The sequence below is a fragment of the Elephas maximus genome, chromosome 1, assembly GCF_024166365.1.
Source record: "Elephas maximus indicus isolate mEleMax1 chromosome 1, mEleMax1 primary haplotype, whole genome shotgun sequence".
In the NCBI taxonomy this organism is placed as follows: domain Eukaryota; kingdom Metazoa; phylum Chordata; class Mammalia; order Proboscidea; family Elephantidae; genus Elephas; species Elephas maximus.
The window spans coordinates 150773526-150795410 of NC_064819.1; the positions used below are offsets into that span (position 1 = coordinate 150773526).

At 39.9% G+C, this 21885-nt stretch overlaps 1 protein-coding gene and 1 pseudogene across 4 annotated transcripts in view; one reads left to right on the forward strand and one right to left on the reverse strand.

The window, feature by feature from the left end:
* Window positions 1–21885, forward strand: part of ZNF292 (zinc finger protein 292) — a 114757-nt gene that overhangs the window by 38993 nt on the left and 53879 nt on the right. The gene's annotated exons all lie outside the window — the stretch shown is intronic.
* LOC126083301 (heterogeneous nuclear ribonucleoprotein M-like) lies at window positions 2801–4759 on the reverse strand (annotated as a pseudogene).

Sequence of the window (21885 nt, forward strand, 5' to 3'; positions counted from 1 at the left end):
CACAGGAGATTTCTTTCTTCATCCCCATTCATTCATTAATCTATTTCTTTATACCAGTGTGGACTCATGGATATTTATTTTATACTTGGGTTATAATCCAGTATTACTTTATTTTTGTGTTGCTCAAATTGTTCCAGTTTTGCATTGGGGGTTCTTTCCGTGAACTCCTGTGTCTCTTTGACATACTTCCCATCGTCGTAGGTTTTTTTTTTTTTTTTTTTTTTTGAGCACAGTAAGTTTCACATGCAGACAGTGGTTCTGCTTTTATACCCTTGCTAGCAACAAAAAAAAACTGTTGCTGTCAAGTCAGTTCAGACTCATAGCAAGAGAGTAGAACTGCCCCATAGGGTTTCCAAGGAATGGCTGGTTAGATTTGAACTGCTGACCTTTTGGTTAGCAGCTGAACTCTTAACCACTGCGCCACCAGGGCTTCCTTGCTAATAATAATAACCCTTAATAACTAACAAATTTCCACTATTATGTTTATATCCTACTCTCAGCATTCTTCAAGTACTTTCAGAGGCATTTGTGAACATTGACTTGGAAGTGAACATTGTTAAGACAGAAGACCCTAGAAGATCCTGTTTGAAGGTCTTGAACAATGAGAGAATGTCCATGCTTGCTACAGGGACATTTACCAGGAAATGGAATTCTTAAGCCAAACAATGCACGTGTATTTTTAAGAAGACTGAAGAAAAATTTCTCCAAAGAAACGTTCAGATCTTTCTTTTAAAATAGCTAATAAACATCTTTGAAGCATATGTTTGTTTCACCTTTGATCAATTTAAATATATATATTTTTTTATATAAAGCACAATTCCTGAAGTTGGACTCTAAAAAAAAAAAAAATGTATATAATATTGTGCCTATAAGGGTTTGATTTACTGGGAGACAGTGATGTCATAGGTTGGGGTGGTATATTAGTTTCCTAGGGCTGCTGTAACAAATTATCATAAAGTGAGTAGCTTAAAACAACACAAACTTGTTCTGTCACAGTTTTGGAGACTAGAAATCCAAAATCAAGGTGTTCATAGGGTCATGCTGTCCTTCTGAAGGCTCGAGGAGGAGGAGGAGCTTTCCTTGCTACCTCCTACCTTCTGGTAATTGCTGAGAGTCCTTGGCATTCCTTGGCTGGCATTACTCCAGTATTTTGCCTCCATCTTCACACGGCCATCTTCCCTCAGTGTTCTCTGTGTCTTCACTTGTCTTCCTTCTGTCTGGGTCTGTCTTTCCTCTTCCCCTTCTTATAAAGGCACCAATCATCTTAGATTTAGAGCCTACCCTAATCCAGAGTGATTTTAACTAATTACATCTGCAAATATCCTATTTCCAAGCAAAGTCACTGTCATGGATTGGATTGTGTCCCCCCCCCCCAAAGAAAATCTGTCAACTTGGCTAGGTCAAAATTCCCAGTATTGTATAATTGTTTACCATTTTGTCATCTGATGTTATTTCCCCCCCCACCAAAAAAAACATTTATTTCCCTATGTGTTGTAAATCCTTTCACTATGGTGCAATGAGGTGGATTAGTGGCAGTTGTATTGATGAGATCTACAAGATTAGATAGTGTCTTAAGCCAGTCTTCTTTTGTGATATAAAAGAGAGAAGCAAGCAGAAAAATGGGGGGACCTCATACCACCAAGAAGGCAGCGCTGGGAGCAGAACGCATCCTTTGGACCTGAGGTTCCTGTGCTGAGAAGCTCCTACTTCAGGGGAAGATTGATGAAAAGGACCTTCCTCCAGAGCTGACAGAGAAAGCTGTCCCCTGGAGCTGATGTCCTGAAGTTGGGCTTGTAGCCTACTAGACTGTGAGAGTAAATTTCTCTTTGTTAAAGCCATCCACTTGTGGTATTTCTGTTACAGTGGCACTAGATGACTAAGATGTCACAATCTATGGTTCTTGGTGGACATGAATTTTGGAGTGATGCTATTCTATCTAGTGTAGATGAGCTCACTGGTGTTAATATATCCAAAGAAATATAATTTAATCATTACCATTTTTGAAAGTCAGTTCTAACAGTTTTCTAGATAGATGAAGTATCCTTTAAGTGAGATAAATATGTAACTTTTATATGATTAGTTTTTTTAACTCTCCGATAAAAAAAAAATTTTTTTTTTTAGTTCCTTTCCATTTTTTTGTCTCTCTAAGTTACAAAAATAACATTCCCTAATAGCCAATGAATATAAAGGTATTATTGGCCTTTCCATCCTGTTCCACTCGTATTACTTATTAAAAACTGAGTTATCTTTCTAGATATTTTTTAGTGTAGGCACAAATATAATTCACATATATATGTTTCTACTGAAATAGTGGGATCCTATAGTACATATGGAAACCCTGGTGGCATAGTGGTTAAGTGCTATGGCTGCTACCCTAAAGGTCGGCAGTTCAAATCTGCCAGTTGCTCCTTGGAAACTCTGTGGGGCAGTTCTACCCTGTCCTGAAGGGTTGCTATGAGTCAGAATCGACTCGATGGCAATGGGGTTTTTTTGGTATAGTACATATTGTCTGTGACATGTAATTCTTTTTTACCTAATACATCCTGTACATCATATATATCCTGTACACATATACAATGTGTCAGTATATTCAGAGCTACTTTGCTCCCCCCCCCCCCAGGAACTGGTATTTATTATCAAAGTCATATTTGATGTCAACAAGATGCCACAACTACAAAAAAAATTGTGCACATTGCAGTCTCAATGCAAACAGTCAAATGGAACCCCAGTCATTAAAAAAGTTAATTCAAATTACCCCAAAAAGCGACCGAATTTTTTAAACATCTTTATACATCCAGCCAACAAATTAAAATGGTTACCAAAAAATACAAATTTCAGAGGTCTGGTCTCGATGTTTAAAAAAGGCAAATGCTTAAGCATTTCTATCGATTCGAACATCAGTCTCTCAGCCACTCGGCTTCATCCCATTCATCCTCCCGCAGGCCTGCTCAGCCACCTCGGGTGACTCAAACTTGACCACACCCCACACCTTAGACTTCCCATTCTCCATCTTGATGTCGGCTTACAGCACATAGCCACATTCGTTGAATTTGTCTTTTAGCATTTTCCATGTAAAATCAAATGGGAGCTTTCTCACAAATAACCTGACAAGCCTTCCTGGCCACTCCAGGGGCGTGGCCTCCGGCTCCACCAAAGGAATCTGCAAAGCTTCCTCCAAAGTTGCCACGTTCCATCTCAATGGCACGGTCAAAGCTGGTGCCACCACCACCACGCGTGGCTAAGCCCATGCGCTCGGTGCCAGCGCCCAAGGCTGGGCCTGTGGCAGGGCCCGTGCCTCCAGGTTGTTGGCACCCAGGTGCTCCAGGACCATGCACTCTAGGCCAGTGGCTGTGCGATCCATCACGGGGCCCATGCGTTCCAGGCCAGCCCCTATGCCTGCGGGCACCATGTGCTTCATGCTCAGGCCTATGCGCTCCACACCAGAACCCATTCGCTCAATAGTCTGGCCCACGTGGTCAATGGGCGTGGCCATGTGCTCGAGGCCAAAGCCTATGCTGGCACCCATGCGCTCCACACCAGAGCCAATGGCTCCATGCTCTGGCCCAGGCACTTGATGCTGGAGGCCATGTAGTTGAGGCCCAGTGGGGCCATGTGCTCCACAGAGCCCATGCAGTTGATCTCGGAGTCCATGTGATCCATGCCGTGGCCCAGGCCTGCGCCCATGCGCTCCATGCCGGCACCCCCCGATGCAGTCGATGCCGGGGCCCATCCTCTCGATCCCAGGGACGCTGTCTCCACCTCCACCTCCTCCCTGCTTTGCCATGATAACTCCTCTCTTCAATGCATTACTTCGGATTTCGTTTATTCTGCCCATATTCATCCCGGATCCGAATTGGCCCATGTTTTCCATGCCACTACCAAAGGGTCCCTCCATGCCTCCCGTTTTATTTATTCCAAATCCTATGCCTTCCATTCCCATTCCTGCAGGTCCTGTGTTTCCCATTGCGATGCCTTTGTTCAGGTGATTGGCAGCGATAGGCTGCCCTCCTGGTCATAACCCCATGCCAATACCACCAAGTCTATGGGGCAGCTGCTGAGGACGCTCAGGAGGGAAAAAGTCTCCCTTTGGTAAGGCCCTCTCATCCATTTTCACATGCATTGGTCTATCAAACAGCAGCTAGCCTAAACATAGATATAGCTTGCACAGCCTCGATGGACTGTTCAAAAGTAACAGTGCGTATTCCACGACTTTTTCCATCTTTATCCTCAAGAATGCTTGGACCACCACACCAGCCTTACTAAATCCTTCAGGCTCTTCCAAACAACTTTATAATCCAGATTTGCTACAAATGCTGTGCTTCCGAGTCTTCCGGCCTTTTGCATTGCTCTCTCGGCATGTTCGCCATCGGGATCTTCTTTGACTTTCAGTGGTCTTCCACTCAGACTATGACTGTTAAGAACTTCGGCAGCTTTTTTCATGCTCTCTTCCATCTTGAATTCGACAACAGCACACTCCCTCGACTTCAGCGTCGCTTAGGAGCTCCCAGTATGTTATCTCACCAACTTTTTCTTTAACCATGTCTTTAAGGTACTGCCGTTTCACATCATACGGTATGTTTGTAATGAAGGCTCTGTATCTTTTAGTTGTGTTGGAATATGGCTCAAAGCGATTGCCCTCTTTTCATGCTTTTCTCCTTCCTCGTCTTATTCTGAGTAGGCTGTTCTCGGTTGCCCTTGGGGCCCGGAGCCTGGGCATGCCGGTCGCACAGTTCTCCTCTTCCATTTTGGGCTCCGTCGCCGCCACCTCGGCCACCGCTTCAACCCCTGCCGCTATTTTCTTCGCGTCTTTGCTTATTATTTTGCTGTTTTTAAGTATAACATCCCATAATTTGACTCATAGTGACATACTATAATTTATTAACCAATTGTCTATTCCTGACATTTAGCTTGTTTTCAGTATTTTGGTTTACAAATAGTGTTAGAATATCCCCATATCCATATCTTTGTGTGGATGTGGCCATTTGGTTAGGATTAATTTCCAGAACTGAAATTTTTGGTTCGAAGAATATGGTCATTTAAATTGTTGATGTTCCTATATTGACCTCTGAAAGGCTTTACTGATAAATATGCCATTTTGCAAGGTGAAATTATATCTCCTTGTTGCTTTAAATGTTTATGTTCCTGATTACTGGAAAGGCTTTGAGAATTTCTTTTTCATAGACGTGCTTTGTTTTGTGGGATTTACTTTGTATGGCCTCTGCCTACTTTTTCTATTAAAAATTTAAAGTTGTTGAATCTGTTTATATTTTTCGGATATTCTTTGTCCAACAGAGGTGAAACCCTCAAGTCCTACTCAAAAATACTTTCCAGATGGATTATAAATCTAAATGTAAAAAGCAAAGCTAAAGAAATATTAGAGGAAAATGTGGGAGAATATTTTTATAATCTCAGGATGAAGGCTTTCTAAGCAAAATACAGAACACTGACATTTCACTACAAAGACATTTATAATATCTTTATGGTAGGAAACGTCATTAAAATGCACACAACAGACTGGGAGAAAATCTTTGCAACATAGCACTTTTGTGGTTTAGGGACATCGTTTATCACAGCAATGAGCCACAATTTCTTGTTTACTTGTTTATAAGCGAAGAATCTGAGAACTTTTGATACATGAAAAGATTCAGTAAGATGATCCCAAAAGTTCTTCTAAGTCTAACGCAATGATTCTGTGAGCTTTTAAAAAAGTAGATATAAATTCAAATGCTTTTTTGAGGGTTTTTTTGTTTGTTTGTTTATTTGTTTTTACGGTAATGAAAATAACTTTTTCTGGTAAGTTACTGAAGTTTCCACCACTAACGAGTAGATAATGGTGACCGCTTTGACGCATGTTGTTATGCATTCCAATATGCAGTATGTAGTTATGCATAAGAAAGAACCATCTTTATCAGGAAACCCTGGTGGCGTAGTGGTCAAGTGCTATGGCTGCTAACCAAGAGGTTGGCAGTTCAAATGCGCCAGGCACTCCTTGGAAACTCTATGGGGCAGTTCTACTCTGTCCTGTAGGGTTGCTGTGAGTCGGAACCGACTCGACGGCAGTGGGTTTGGTTTTGGGTGGGTTTTTCTTTATCATGGCCACTTCTCCATATACCCCACTCCTCTAGGAAATCCATATTAATTTAACTTTGTGTTTTTCTATAATTTTTTCTATGGTCCTATAACCCTGTCTTGCGCGCACGCGCGCACACACACACACACACAGCTGCCTTTATCAGTTCTGGCTTTTCAAGAATGGAGTTTTCAATGAACAATGACCCATGTGACTTTTCCCAATGGCCTGTGTAATATTCCAGAGAGTAGCAGTATCAGAGTGCATTCCTCAGGTCTCTACAGATAGATGTTTATTATGTTGTCAGTTCTTGGCCACTGTGAATAGTGTTTTAATATAGATTCCTGCCCTGTAATATAAACCCATATGTATTGGTACTTTTATTTTAGTGCACTAATTTCCCAGGGAGCCTATGGATAAGGAATTAATTTTACTAGGAATGAACTCTATGACTGCTGTGTAAGTACTCTCAAAGCAGAGGCATAAATATGAGGATATTAAAAAAAAAAAAAAAAAAATTTTTTTTTTTTAATTTATCTTAGCAAAATCTTGAAGCCGATGTGAGGAGGTAAAGGAGAAAGACAAAACGTTCCAAAGACCCAGTAGGGAAGGGGGACAATAAGGGGGAAATATAAGTATTCTTAACTCTGGAATCTGTTGTTTTCTTCTGTGAGCAGTGGAGGGATCAAAAACCAAACCCGTTGTTTTGAGTCAATTTTGACTCATAGCAACCCTACGGAACAGAGTAGAACTGCCCCATGAGGTTTCCAAGGAGCAGCTGGTGGATTCGAACTGCCAACTTTTTGGTTAGCAGCTGTCTTAGCCATCTAGTGCTGCTATAACAGAAATACCACAAGTGGATGGCTTTAACAAAGAGAAATTTATTTCTTCACAGTAAAGTGGGCTAAAAGTCCAAACTCAGAGCGTCACTTCCAGGGTGAAGGCTTTCTCTGTCGGCCTTCTGATCAATCTTCCCCTGGACTAAGAGCTTCTCTGCACAGGGACCCCGGGTCCAAAGGACACGCTGTACTCCTGGCACTGCTTTCTTGGTGGTATGAGGTCTCCCTGTCTCTCTGCTTGCTTCTTTTATATCTCAGAAGATTGCCTCAAGACACAATCCAATCTTGTAGATTGAGTCCTGCCTCACTAACACAACTGCCGCCCATCCTCCCTCATCAACATTGTAGAGGTTAGGATTTAGGAAAGTCACACAACACGGGGAATCATGGCCCAGCCATATTGATACACATATTTTCGGAGGACATAATTCAGTCAATGACAACAGCCAAGCTCTTAATCACTGCATCACTAGGACTCCTTATCATGATACACCCTTTGTTTAAAAAAAAAAAAAAAGAAATGGCTGTATCGTTGATGAAGGAGTAAAAGTTACTATTTTTATTGTATTGAATCTTGAGTTAATATTCTGTGTCCCAAAGTGGAAGTATGCATAAAGCAGTTATGCTGCACACTGAAATATGACCGTTGTCTCCAGGAAAAGCGCTTGTTTAAGTTGTGAGCTGAACTAGACGCTTTTATAGAACACCATTTTTACTTGAGAAAATGACTGACAAACTATGATTATTCAGAGTTCAGTGTTTGACAGACATTTTGTTGAAAATAAGTGAAATGGCCTGTCTCTTCAAGGAAAACAACTGACAGTATTGGTAGCCTATGATAAAAGTTGAACTTTCAAGTGAAAATTAGAATTTTGGAAAATTTGTGCCTACCACCATAAACTTGACAACTTCATATTACTTAAAAATGTTGTTTAGATCTGTGATGATATTAACAAATATTGTTGTTAGGTGCCATCAAGTCAGTTCCAACTCACAGTGATCCTACATACAACAAAACAAAACACTGCCTGGTCCCTTGCCAACCTTTTGGTTAGCAGCCAAGCTATATGCGTGTGCATGCGCACACACACATACATATATAGGGCTATGAAATGTGGAAACATTTGGAAGATCCCCATAACTCAGAAAAACCTATATTCTCTAAATGACAAATGCATGATGTTATAAAATTACACATGGGTAAAAAAAAAAGATCCACTCAAAGTGCAAGATAGATTAATGGGCTTTAATATAACAGAGTATACCTCTCCTCACTTACTGACCTGATTAGGTTCCAAAGACCAAGTCATTATGCACAATTGGTGTTAGGTGAAAGTGGAGGATGACTGCATCATTAACTGCCAATTGCATTATTACATAACTGTCAAATCACTGAGAATCATGGCCAAGTCAGGTTGACATATAACCTTAAGCATCACAGCCAGTGTTATTCTCACCTTGCACCCCAGTGTTCGTTGCTGCCAGTACGTTGTTAACGTGCAAAATAGTCGGGTAGTAGAGTTTTTACTATTGTTGTAAATGTAAAATGTTAGATAATGAAATCATCAATAGGGGAAGGTTTATAAAAAGTTCATTGATATGGCTTACTATTTCCCATTGCAAATAATCTTAAAAAAAAAAAACACTTTTTAAAGTTTCATTTTAGTATAAAAGAAAAATTCACTGTAGTCTTTTGCAAAGGCTTATAAAATTCTCCTTTTTCCCAACTACATATTTGTAGGAGACTGAATTTCCTTCACATATTTCAGCCAAAACAACATACCATGAAAGATTGAATGCAGAAGCAGATATTAAAATCCAGCTGTCATCAGTTAAGTCAGACATTGAAAAATTTTGCAGGAACAAAAAACATTGCCATCTTACTAATTTTTCTTGAAAGCTGTTTTTTCATAAATATTTTAACAAGTTTATTTTTAAATGAATTTATGGTTTTTTAAAATTCTGTTTTAATTTCTAATTGCTGACTATAGATGTTTTTAATCAAAAAAGTTCTTTGTAAATCAGTAAGTATAATGTAAGTGGCTAAGGAAAATACTGTTTTTGTTGAATTTTATTACTGTCTGTGAAAATCACTACAGATAACAAAAATGAAGAGAATTGAGCACTTTTTAAGCTGGGCTTTCTGCCATTGTATTTAATGTTCTAAAGTAGGGATGTCATGTATGTGGCAGTTGGCCCTTCCGAGACTCATGATAGACGTACGTAGTGGGTAGTGACACCCTGTCTGACAGAGCTCTCTCTGTCGGCTCTGGAGGAAGGTCCTTGTCTTCAATCTTTCCCTGGCTGAGGAGCTCCTCAGGCGCCGGGACCCCGTGTCCAAAGGACGCGCTTTGCTCCTGGTGCTGCTTTCTTGGTGAGGTCCCCAACTCTTTGCTTGCTTCCCTTTCCTTTTATCTTTTGTAAACTGTAAGGTGGTGCAGGCCACACCCCAGGGAAACTCCCTTTCTCCCTTTTCTTTGGATCAGGGATGTGACCTGGGTAAAGGTGGTGTTACAATTCCACCCTAATCCTCTTTAACATAAAATTATAATCACAAAATGGAGGACAGCCACAGAATACTGGGTATCATGGCTTAACCAAGTTGACACATGTATTTGGGGGGACACAATTCAACCTGTGACAGATATTTACACCAAGAAACTGATTCGGTTACTCCTGTAAGCCTTGCTTGTTGCAAAGGATGTCTCTACAAGAAACTAGAGGAATTACTGGTCCACATCATGTCAGGGTAGAAAATAGGAGATTTGGGGGGTTGTGATCGGTTTATGCCAATAAACCAAAATATTGTAAAGAAAATAGGCCTTAGAGACTGAGAAATTCTGAAGATTAATAAGTGTCAATTACATTCATACTGTGGATTATTTAGGGATTCCAAGCTATCAGAATCTCAGTTTCTATGAATTATCTCAAGCCCTAGAGTGAGTATATAGGAGTGTGAATTATGATTGGGGATCATATATAAAATTCATAATTTATTTTCTTGATGTAAAAATGGCAGGGGGGCAGTGCCTGACCCCCTGTAACTTCGCAATGGGAGAAGGAGACTTAAGATCAGCAGCCCAAGGCTGATTCTTCTGAGGTGGGGGTGGGACATGCCTCCTCTCACAGACATTTGTACGAATTCTGACACCAAATGTCCCTCCCATGGCACTTTCTACTTCTCTGCTGGGTTCGATAATTCTTTGCAATGGCCACACAGAACTCAATAGACCATACACATGATTATGGGGTTTATTAGGGAAGTAACAGGTTACAATTCAGGCTTAGGAACAGGCAAGTATAACCGTTCTTTCATCAGGACAGCCTCTTCTTAGCCATGCTCACAGTCACGTCTCTCCTTGGCCATAAGCCTCTGCCCAAAGGCACTTAGCTTTTTTCTCCCTGGGTGGGAAGCCCACTATGCTGTCTTCTGCTGCTGGGTCTCTCCTGCCACCGTTTCTCAGCTTCTCTCTCTGTCGCTTGCTTCCAGGAGCTTCTCAGTGCAGGGATCCTGGGTCCAAAGAATGAGCTGGCTCTTGGCTGTTCTTCCTTGGTGGTGGTGGTATCTTTTTTCTCCCATGTCTGGGATGGCTCATTTCAAGCCCAGCAGGGTCGCAAAACTGATGAATCCATTTGGTGGGCCACAATTACCCTGTCACACAATTCTGCTCAATCACTTGGGTGGGAGTTACAAGACCATAGCTAGATAGGCCACACAAAAGCAATCTGTGCTACTACACTTGAAGATGCCAAAGTGCTAGTGAAATAACTACTGCATTGGCTATTTGCCAGGGACAGTGGATTGAGGTGTGGAGAAACAGGTAAGATTATTAAATAAGTAAGATTCTGTAAATAAAAGAATAATGGATGAAGAATTGATTCTACTAGGAATGAGTTCTGTGACTGCTATTGAAGATTATTAAATAATCTTGCATTTCCTCACAACTAAGAAACTCCCCTGAATTCTCACTGTTTTGGAAAACGATGATATAAAGGCAGCATTCCAAGAAGAGAATATGGAAATGGACAAACTCAAACCTGAGATGCCAAGGCAAACTTGGGAGTTGGAAGTGTTACAGGTGAACATCAGCTCTTTGAAGTCAAATCTCTGACAAGCTAGATAGTTGGAGATAGCCACTTTCTGCAGTTCTAGTCAGGGAAACCTTCTGTCTCAGGGTAAACCTAGAATTTTAGTTGGTCAAAGAATTTTACCTCTGCTAGATTAGTCATTTATCCAGTTGTTTCTGTCCTTTGTCCATTTTTCTATTGAGTTGTTTTTCTTTTACTCGTTTGGAAGAGTTATTTTCATATTATCAATTTTATATTATATATTTTTATGTTATTTATATTATGTTAATATGTATTCTTTGGAAACACAGGTTGCAAATATTTCTTCCCAGTCTATAACTTCTTATTTGATTTTATATGGGCTTTTGGTGCACAGAAGTTTTTAATTTTAATGTAGCTGCGTTAATCATTTTTCTGTTGTGGTTGTGTGTTTTGTGTCTTGTTTAAGAAATCTTTCTCTGCCCCAAGGTCTTGAGATATTGCCATATGTTTTCTTCCTAAAGTATTGCTTGTCATGTTTAGGCATTTAATCCATGTGGAGTTTTATTGTATGCTCAGAATAGTTGTGATTTTTTTTTTTTTCCCTCTATGACCAGTTGTTACAGCACTACTTACGGAATAGTCTGTGCTTTCCGCATTAATTTCTAATAGCACGTTTGTTTTTTGCCAAGTTCCCATATATACATAGCTCTGTTTTTAAGTTGTCTATATACCAATATGACAGTCTTAATTTCTATACAGTTTGCATCCTTGTACTAACCAAAAGGTTGGCAATATGAACCCACTCAGCAGCACCACGGAAGAAAGGCCCGACAGTTTACTTCTGTAAAGATTACAGCCAAGAAAATGCTATGGAGCTCAGTTCTGCTCCATAGCACTTGGAGTCGCTGTGAGTTGGAATCACCTCAATGGCAGCAGCTTTGGTTTGGTTTATAAGTCTTCCCATCTGGTTAGGGCAAGTACTCTCACTTTATGCTTCAAAATTGGTTTCACCTTTGGTGTGACTTTCGGAATCAGCTTGTCAAGTTCTGTGAAAAACGGTATGTGGAATTTCACTGGTGTTGCTTTGAATTTTTATATTAAATTTGGGTTATATTACTTTAAATTTTATCCTCAAACACCCATGAATATGGCTTTTCTACTTATGCAAGTCTTTTAAATGAAGTTTTGTAATTTTTTCTGAAAAGACCTTATAAATATTTTGTTGGAGTTATTCCTAGGTACTTATGGGTTTTGGTATTGTAAATGGCGTCTTTATAAGAATTAGTTTCTAATTGCTTGCTTGTGAATATAATTGCAGTTGAATTTTGCGTATTTATCTGATACCAAGCAACTATAGTGAATTCTCTTGGACTTCTTATGTATACATTATCTGCAATAAGAACATTTTTATCTTTTCTTCCCAGCCCTTATCACTTTCACTTCTTTTTCAGATTGCACTGAGCCTTGATAAGCAAGCATCTGTGTTTTGTTTGTGACTTTAAAGGGGAATGCTTCTAACATTTCACCCTTTTAAGTATGATGTTTGCTGCGAATTTTTATTGAATACTTTCCATCGAGTTAAGAAATTTAATTCTGTCCCTTGTTACAAAAAGATGTTGCTTTTTCTTTGCAGTGAATGGGTTGAATTTTTATTATGTAATTTTTTTGCACCTATTGAAATGATCATATACTTTCCCCCTTTGAATCTGTTATTGTGGTAAATTACATTTACAGATTTCCTAATTTTAAACTATCCTCATGGCCCTGGTGGGACAGTGGTTAAGAGATTGGCTGTTAACCAAAAAGGTCAGCAGTCCAAATCCACCAGCTGCTCCTTGTAAATCCTGTGGAACAGTTCTGCTCTGTCCTAGAGGGCCACTCTGAGTCAGAATCAACTCGATGGCAGCAGGTTCATATTCCTCTGATCAATCCTATTGGACCCAAAATGCATTTTAAAAATTTAGTGCAGTCCTTCCTCTTCCCTTCTAAATAATTCAGTCCTAAAGCCCTTAAAAAAAAAAAAAAAAAAAAATTTTTTTTTTTTTTTTAAAGCCCTAGTGGCACAGTGGTTAAGCGTTCAGCTGCTGACCAAAAGTTCAGCAATTCAAATCCACCAGGTGCTCCTTGGAAAACCCAATGGAGCAGTTCTACTCTGTCCTGTAGAGTCACTATGAGTTGGAATTGACTCAACACCAACAGGTTTGTTTTTGATTTAAAGCTATTAGATACAAAGAAGCAAGGTAGGCATGTGCTGTGGGGTGCCTCAGCTGCTAAGAGTATCCCAGGCCTAAATAGGGTGATGAGGGCACCTACACGGAGGAGCAGCCTGATGATGGAGGGGGCAGGGTCAGCATCCAATCAGAGTGGGGAGGGGTTGATAGGGAAGTGGCTATGTGTGGTGACCCAGAGTTCAACTGGGATGAATTAGGGCATTCATGGGCTAGAGGAGGAGTCAGAGCAGGATGAGGAGTGCATCTCTGTCTGCAGAGGGATAGCTTGGCATAGGATGTCATAGTCCAAGCAGGGCAAGAAGGGGTTTGGGGCTACCTGAAGAGATGGCCAGTTCCAGCATAGTGAATCAGAGTCCAAAGTCAGTGAAGAGGACAGACACTACCATCATCACGTAACCAAAATGAACATCATTCATAATCGGACAAACTGAAATTGTGTACCGCTTGATAGGATGCAATAAGAAGAAATCATCACTTCTGTGTTATTCTTGCCAAAAATGGATAACGTATCAAATCATAGGAAAATGCCAGACTAACCTGAATTGAGGGACATGCTACAAAATAACGGGCCTATAATCTTCAAAGGGTTGTTGTTGTTCGGTCCCGCAGAGTCAGGTCCAACTCATAGCGGCAACCCTATGTACAATAGAATGAAACACTTCCGGGTCCTGCGCCATCCTCACAATCATTGTTATGCTTAAGCCCCTTGTTACAGCCACTGTGTCAGTCCATTTCATTGAGGGTCTTTCTCTTTTTCTCTGACTGTCCACTTTACCCAAGCATGATGCCCTTCTCCAGGGAATGAACCCTCATGACAGCATGACCAAAGTATGTGAGATGTAGTCTTGCCATCTGTGCTTCTAAGGAGCATTCTGGTTGTACTTCTTTGAAGACATACTTCTTCGTTCTTTTGGCAGTCCATGGTATATTCAGTATTCTTCAACATCGCAATTCAAAACCATGTCAATTCTTCTTCGGTCTTCCTTGTTCATCGTCCCACTTTCATATGCATGTAAGGTGATTGAAAACACCATGGCTTGGGTCAGGCACACCTTAGTCTTCAAGGTGACATCTTTGCTTTTCAGCACTTTAAACGGGTCTTTTGCAAAAGATTAGCCCAATGCAGCGCGTATTTTGATTTCTTGACTGCTGCTCTTGTAGGTGTTGACTGTGGAGCCAAGTAAAATGAAATCCTTAACGACTTCAGTCTTTTCCCTGTATTTCATGATGTTCTTCATTGGTCCAGTTGTGAGGATTTTTGTTTTATGTTGAGGTGTAATCCATACTGAAGGCTGTGGTCTTTGATCGTCATCAGCAAGTGCTTCAAGTCCTCTTCGCTTTCAGCAAGCAGGGCTGTGTCATCTGCATAATGCAGGTCTTGATGTCCTGTTCTTCATATACTCCAGCATCTCAGATTATTTGCTCAACACGCATTAAATAGGTGTGGTGAAAGAATAGCCCTGCCACACGCTTTTCCTGTCTTTAAACCACTCAGTATCCACTTGTTCTGTTTGAACGACTGCCTCTTGATCTATGCACAGTTTCCTCATGAGCATAATGAAGTGTTCAGGAATTCCCAGTTTTCACAGTGTATCCATAATTTGTTATGATCCACACAGTTGAATGCCTTAGTCAATAAAACATAAATGCATAGTCAATAAAACACAGGTAAACAGCTTTCTGATATTTTCTGCTTTCAGCCGGGATCCATCTGACATCAGCAATAATATATCCCTGGTTCCACATTCTCTTCTGAATCCAGCCTGAATTTCTGGCAGTTTCCTGTTGATGTACTGCTGCAGCCGCTCTGAATGATCTTCAGAATTTTTCTTGCATATGATATTAATGATATTGTTTGGTAATTTCCACATTTGGTGGGATCACCTTTCTTGGGAACAGGCGTAAATATAGATCTCTTCAGTCAGTTTGCCAGGTTGCTGAATTCCACATTTCTTGGCATTGATGAGTGAGTACTTCTAGCACTGCATCCGTTTGTTGAAACATCTCAATTAGTATTCCATCAATTCGTGGAACATTTTTTTTTTTTGCTATTGCCTTCAGTGCAGCGTGGACTTCTTCCTTCAGTACCATTGGTTCCTGCTCACATGGTACCTCCTGAAATGGTTGAATGTCATCCAATTCTTTTTGTTATAGTGACTCTGTCTATCTTGTTTTGATGCCCCCTGCATTGTTTAATATTTTCCCTGTAAAATCCTTCTGTACTGTAACTTGAGGCTTGAATTTTTTCTTCAGTTCTTTCAGCTTGAAAAATGCAGAGCACATTCTTCCCTTTTGGCTCTCCATCTCCAGGTCTTTGCACGTGTCATTATAATACTTTGTCTTCTTGAACTACCCTTTGAAATCTTCTGTTCAACTCTTTTACTTCATCATTTCTTTCTTTCACTTTAGCTACTCAGTGTTCAAAAGCAAGTTTCAGTCTCTTTTGACATCCATTTTGTTCTTTTCTTTCTTTCCTACATTTTAATGACCCCTCTTGCTTTCTTCATGTATGATGTCATTCCACAACTCATCTGGTCTTTGGTCATTAGTGTTCAACACATCAAATCTGTCCTTCAGATGGTCTCTAAATTTAGGTGGGATATACTTTGGCTCTGGTCGACTTGTTTTAATTTTCTCCAGTTTCAACTTGAACTTGCATATGAGCAATTGTTGGCCTGTCCCACAGTCTGCCCCTGGCCTTGTTCTGACTGATGATATTGAACTTTTCTGTTGTCTCTTCCCACAGATGTGATTGATTTGATTCCTGTGTATTCCGTCTGGCGAGGTCTGCATGTATAGTCACTGTTTATGTTGGTGAAAAAAGGTATTTGCAATGAAAAAGTTATTAGTCTTGCAAAATACTATCATGAGATCTCTGGCATTGTTTCTGTCACCAAGGCCATATTTTCCAACTACTCATTCTTCTTCATTTCCAACTTACACATTCCAGTCTCCAGTAATTATCAATGCATCCTGATTGCATGTTTGATCAATTTCAGACTACAGAAGTTGGTAAAAATCTTCAGTTTCGTCATCTTTGGCCTTAGTGGTTGGTGCATAAATTTGAGTAATAGTCATATTAACTGGTTTTCTTTGTAGGTGTACGGATATTATCCTATCACTGACAGAATTGTACTTTAGGGTAGATCTTGAAATATTCTTTTTGACTATGAATGGAATGCCAGTCCTCTTCAAGTTGTCATTCCAGGCATAGTAGAACATATGATTGTCTGATACAGAATGGCCGATACCAGACCATTTCAGCTCACTGATGCTTGGGATGTCAATGTTTATGCGTTCCATTTCATTTTTGATGACTTTTCCAGTTTTCCTAGATTCATACTTTCTACATTCCATTTTCCAATTATAAATGGATGTTTGCAGCTGTTTCTTCTCATTTTGAGTCATGCCATATCAGGAAATGAAGGTCCCAAAAGCTTAACTCCATCCAGGTCATTAAGGTCGATTCTACTTTGAGGAGATAGCTCTTCCCCAGTCGTCTTTTGAGTGCCTTCCAACATGAGAGGTTCATCTTCCAGCACTATTATCAGATAGTGTTCCACTGCTATTTATAAGGTTTTCACTGGCTAAATCTGTCAGAAGTAGACTGCCAGGTCCTTATTCCTAGTCTTAGTCTGGTAACACAGCTGAAATCTGTCTGCCATGGGTGACCCTGCTGGTATTTTAATGCAGGGGGTTAGCTTCCAACATCACAGCAACAGGTAAACCCCCACAGTACGACAAACTGACAGACATGTTGGGGTTAGAGTCCTAAATTGAGTCTTTCTGTCTCATTTAGGACTTAACAGAGAATGAAGAAATGTTACAAATAAATGCATTGTGTGTTTCTGAACTGCATTCTTTTCTATAAAAGGTATCTTTGGCACACTTGAATTGGTGTCTGAGAATTAAATACAGTAGTAGTGATGTAGCAATATTTATTTCCTGATTCTGATTATATAGAAGAATGTCCTTGTTTATAGCAAATGTACATTAAAATATTTGGGGGTAAAGGGACATCATGTTGGCAACTAACTCCAGAATGGTTCAGAAAAAAAGATTTCTCTACTGTATTTTCAACTTTTCTGTAAATTTGTGATTATTCCCTAGTGTTTTCAATACTTAGAGTCTGGATTTGGTTTGGTAATATTATATTTAGGATTTTGAAATCTGTGTTCATAAGTGAGATTGGCCTGTGACTTTGTTTTCATACTGCACATGCCATGGAAGATTTGCCCTCAAATTGATAGTAGCCTCAAAAAAAAAAAAAAAAAAATGAGTAGCTTTTCCTATCCCCATTTTCTCCCTTCCTTTGTTTCAGAAGTTTATATAATAAAGAGAGGGTTATTTCCTAAGGGTTTGTTTGGTAGAGTTTTCCTGTAAAAACAATCTGATTTTTTTTTTAACTACATTCTGTTGCATTATTGGACAAAGGGCTATTAATTTCTTTAAATAATATTTTTATTGTGTTTTAAGTTTACACAGCAAATTAGATTACCATTTTACACTTTTTATCCAAGCTGCTCCATGACATTGGTTACATTTTTCACAATGTGTCAGCATTCTCATTATTTCCCTTCTGTTTGTTCCATTTCCATTTAACCTAGCTTCTCTGCCCCGCCTTGCCTTCTCATCTTTGCTTTACAGCAGAAGGGCTGTTAATTTTTTCTATTTCTACTGATAACCAAAGACCAGACGAGTTGTGAAATGACATCAAGGATATCATCCATGAAGAAAGCAAAAGGTTATTAAAAAGACAAAAGAGAAAGAAAGGACCAAAATGGATGTCAAAAGAGACTCCAAAACTTGCTTTTGAACGTCGAGTAGCTAAAGTGAAAGGAAGAAATGATGAAGTAAAAGAACTGAACAGAAAATTTCAAAGGGCAGCTTGAGAAGACAAGGTATTATAATGACATGTGCAAAGAGCTGGAGATGGAAAACGAAAACAGAAGAACACGCTTGGTGTTTCTCAAGCTGAAAGAAGAAAACATTCAAGCTTCAAGTTGCAATAGTGAAGGATTCTATGGGGAAAATATTAAACAATGCAGGAAGCATCAAAAGAAGGCGGAAGGAATACACAGAGTCATCATACCAAAAAGAATTGGTAGATGTTCAACCAGTTCAAGAGGTAACAAATGATCAGGAACCGATGGTACTGAAGGAAGAAGTCCAAGCTGCACTGAAGGCATTGGAGAAAAGCAAGGCTCCAGGAATTGACGGAACATCAATTGAGATGTTTCAGCAAATGTATGCAGTGCTGGAAGCGCTCACTCATCTATGCCAAGAAATTTGGAAGACAGCTACCTGGCCAACTGACTGAAAGAGATCTATATTTATGCCTATTCCCAAGACAGGTGGCCCCACCAAATGTGGAAATTACCAAACAATATCATTAATATCACACACAAGAACAATTCTGCTGAAGATCATTCAAAAGTGGCTGCAGCAGTATATTGAAAGGGAAATGCCAGAAATTCAAGCCAGATTCAGAAGAGGACATGGAACCAGGGATATCATTGCTGATGTCAGATGGATCCTGGCTGAAAGCAGAGAATACCAGAAAGATGTTTACCTGTGTTTTATTGACTATGCAAAGGCATTCGACTTTGTGGATCATAACAAATTATGGATAACATTGCGAAGAACGGGAATTCCAGAACACTTAATTGTGCTCATGAGGAACCTGTAGATAGATCAAGAGTCTGGTGTTTGAACAGAACAGGGAGATACTGATTGGTTTAAAGTCAGGAAAGGTATGCGTCAGGGTTGTATCCTTTTACCATACCTGTTCAATCTGTATGCTGAGCAAATAATCCGAGAAGCTGGACTATATGAAGAAGAACGGGTCATCAGGATTGAAGGAAGACTCATTAACGGCGTGCGTTATGCAGATGACACAACTTTGCTTCCTGAAAGTGAAGAGGACTTGAAGAACTTGCTGATGAGATCAAAGACCACAACCATCAGTATGGATTACACCTCAACATAAAACAAAAATCCTTACAACTAGACTAGTAAGCAACGTCATGATAAATGGAGAAAAGATTGAAGTTGTCAAGGATTTCACTTTACTTGGATCCACAGTCAAGACCCATGGAAGCAGCAGCCAGGAAATCAAAAGACTCATTGCATTGGGCAAATCTGCTGCAAAAGACCTTTTTAAAGTGTTGAAAAGCAGAGATGTGACCTCGATAACTAAGGTGGGCCTGACCCAAGCCATGGTATTTTCAGTTGCATCATATGCATATGAAAGCTGGACAATGAATAAGGGATACAAAGAAGAATTGAAGCCTTTGAATTGTGGTGTTGGCAAGGAATGTTGAGTATACCATGGACTGCCAAAAGAACGAAGAAATCTGCCTTGGAAGAAGTACAACCACAATGCTCCTTAGAAGCAAGGATGGCAAGAGTATGTCTTACGTACTTTGATCATGTTATTAGGAGGGATCAGTCCCTGGAGAAGGACATCATGCTGTTAAAGTACAGGGTCAGTGAAGAAAAGAAGACCCTGAATGAGATGGAATGACATAGTGGCTGCAACAACGAGCTCAAGCATAACAATGGTCGTGAGCATGGCGCAGGAGCAGGCAGCGTTGCGTTCTATTGTGCATAGGGTTGCTATGAGTTGGAACCAACTTGACGGCACCTAACAACATTTCCTCTTGAGACAATTTCGGTAACCTTTTCTAGGACATTTCCCATTTCATTCAGATTTTTTAATTATTTCAAATAAGGAATAGGGATATTCAGGGTATTATCTTATGATTTTAAAAATTTGTACTGCTTGTATAGTTCCCTGTCTCATTTTTAATAGTTTTTTTTGTACTTTCTCTTTTTTCTTCATTGGTCGCCAAAGGATTTTATTTTTTTTTAGTGTTTTCCATTGACCTATTTTTGGTTTGGGTGATTCTGTGTTGTGTATCTATTTTCTGGAGCCTTGGTGTCGTGGTTAAGAGCTTGGCTGATAACCAAAAGGTTGACAGTTGGATCCACCAGCAGCTCCTTGGAAACCTATGGGGCAGTTCTACTGTGTCCTATGGGGCCACTACCTGTTTTTGGTTTGGTTGATTCTTGTCATTTCTTTATTTCCTGTTTCATTTCTTTCTGCTCTTTGTTATTTTTTTAATTTTGTATTTTCTTTGAGTGTGTTCTTTGTGGAACTTAAATTGGCTACTTAACTAGTTATTGTCACCAAATTGTGCATAACAGACAGCCACAAAAAGCTTAGTAGCATGTAACAATAAGCATTTATTGTTCACTTATCTGAGATAGGTGATGTTTCTAGCGAGTGCCTGGTAGATTTAAACAGCCAGCCTTTTGGTTAGCAGCCGTAGCACTTAACCACTATGTCACCAGGGTTTCCAGATCTGGGCTGGGATCATGCAAATATTTACTGTTGGCATACTGTCTACTAATATATGTTGTCCTCAACTGAAGCAACTAGGGCAACATCTCTCTGTCAAACAGGAGGCTAATCTGAGCTTATCTTCTCATTTTGACAGGAAAGGCATTAAAAAAAGCAAGATGCTGAGGCTCATAACTGGCCTACTATCTCTTCTGCCCCATTCTTTCAGCTAAAACAGGTCGCATGGGATAGGAAAATATTCTCTACCGTTAAAGGAAGCACTCCAAAGTTATATGACAAGGATAAAAGGAGAAGTGAAGAATTCAGTCTGTTGTACTTTCTCAATATTTTATTTTTTTAAGTTCTTATTACAGGAAAGTTACAAGAAGAGTACAGTGAATACATATATACTTTTCACTAAGACTCACTAGTTAACATTTTGCTGTATTTGCTTTATCTCATGTTTTAATTATTATTTCTGAATCCTTAAAGCAGTCAGTTCTGCTTTATTGCACTATATGCATCCGTAAAAATTGTGCAAGAAAAACCATAGGGCTTATGAGAAACAATGGGGTTAGAAGTATAACACAAAAGCTTGTCAGTGGCACACACATATACACATCTACATAAACAAAGGTAGGAGCCTAATGAAAGCGGTAACACAGTTTTATACTATGTAAGTAGCACAATAAATGTGGCACTTTATCTTGAAAAAGACCTTAAGTTTGCTTTGTGGAAGTGAGTGTCAGATGGGTTGCAGCTTTTGAGTTATTGTGAGATGGTGGAAGGGTGTTCTCTGAAACTTGGCAGTAAATTGTAACACCATATGTGATGTCATGGATTGAATTGTGTCCCCCCCAAAAAACCATGTGTCAACTTGGTTAGGCCATGATTCCCAGTCCCAGTGTCCCCCATTTTGTGATTGTAATTTTATGTTGCGAGGATTAGGTGGGATTGTAACACCTGCCTTACTCGAGTCACCTCCCTGATCCAAGGTAAAGGGTGTTTCCCTGAGGTGTGGTCTGCACCACCTTTTATCTCTTGAGAGATAAAAGGAAAGGGAAACGAGCAGAGAGTTGGGGACCTTGTAACACCAAGAAAGCAGCACCAGGAGCAGAGTGCGTCCTTTGGACACAGGGTCCCTGCTCCTGAGAAGCTCCTCAACCAGGGGAAGCCTTCCTCCAGAGCTGACAGAGAGAGAAAGCTTCCTCTGGAGCCAACACCCTGAATTTGGACTTGTAACCTACTAGACTGTAAGCAAATTAATTTCTTTTTGTTAAAGCCATCTACTTATGGTATTTCCGTTATGGCAGCAGTAGATAACTAAGATGTGGTAACACACATGGTGTA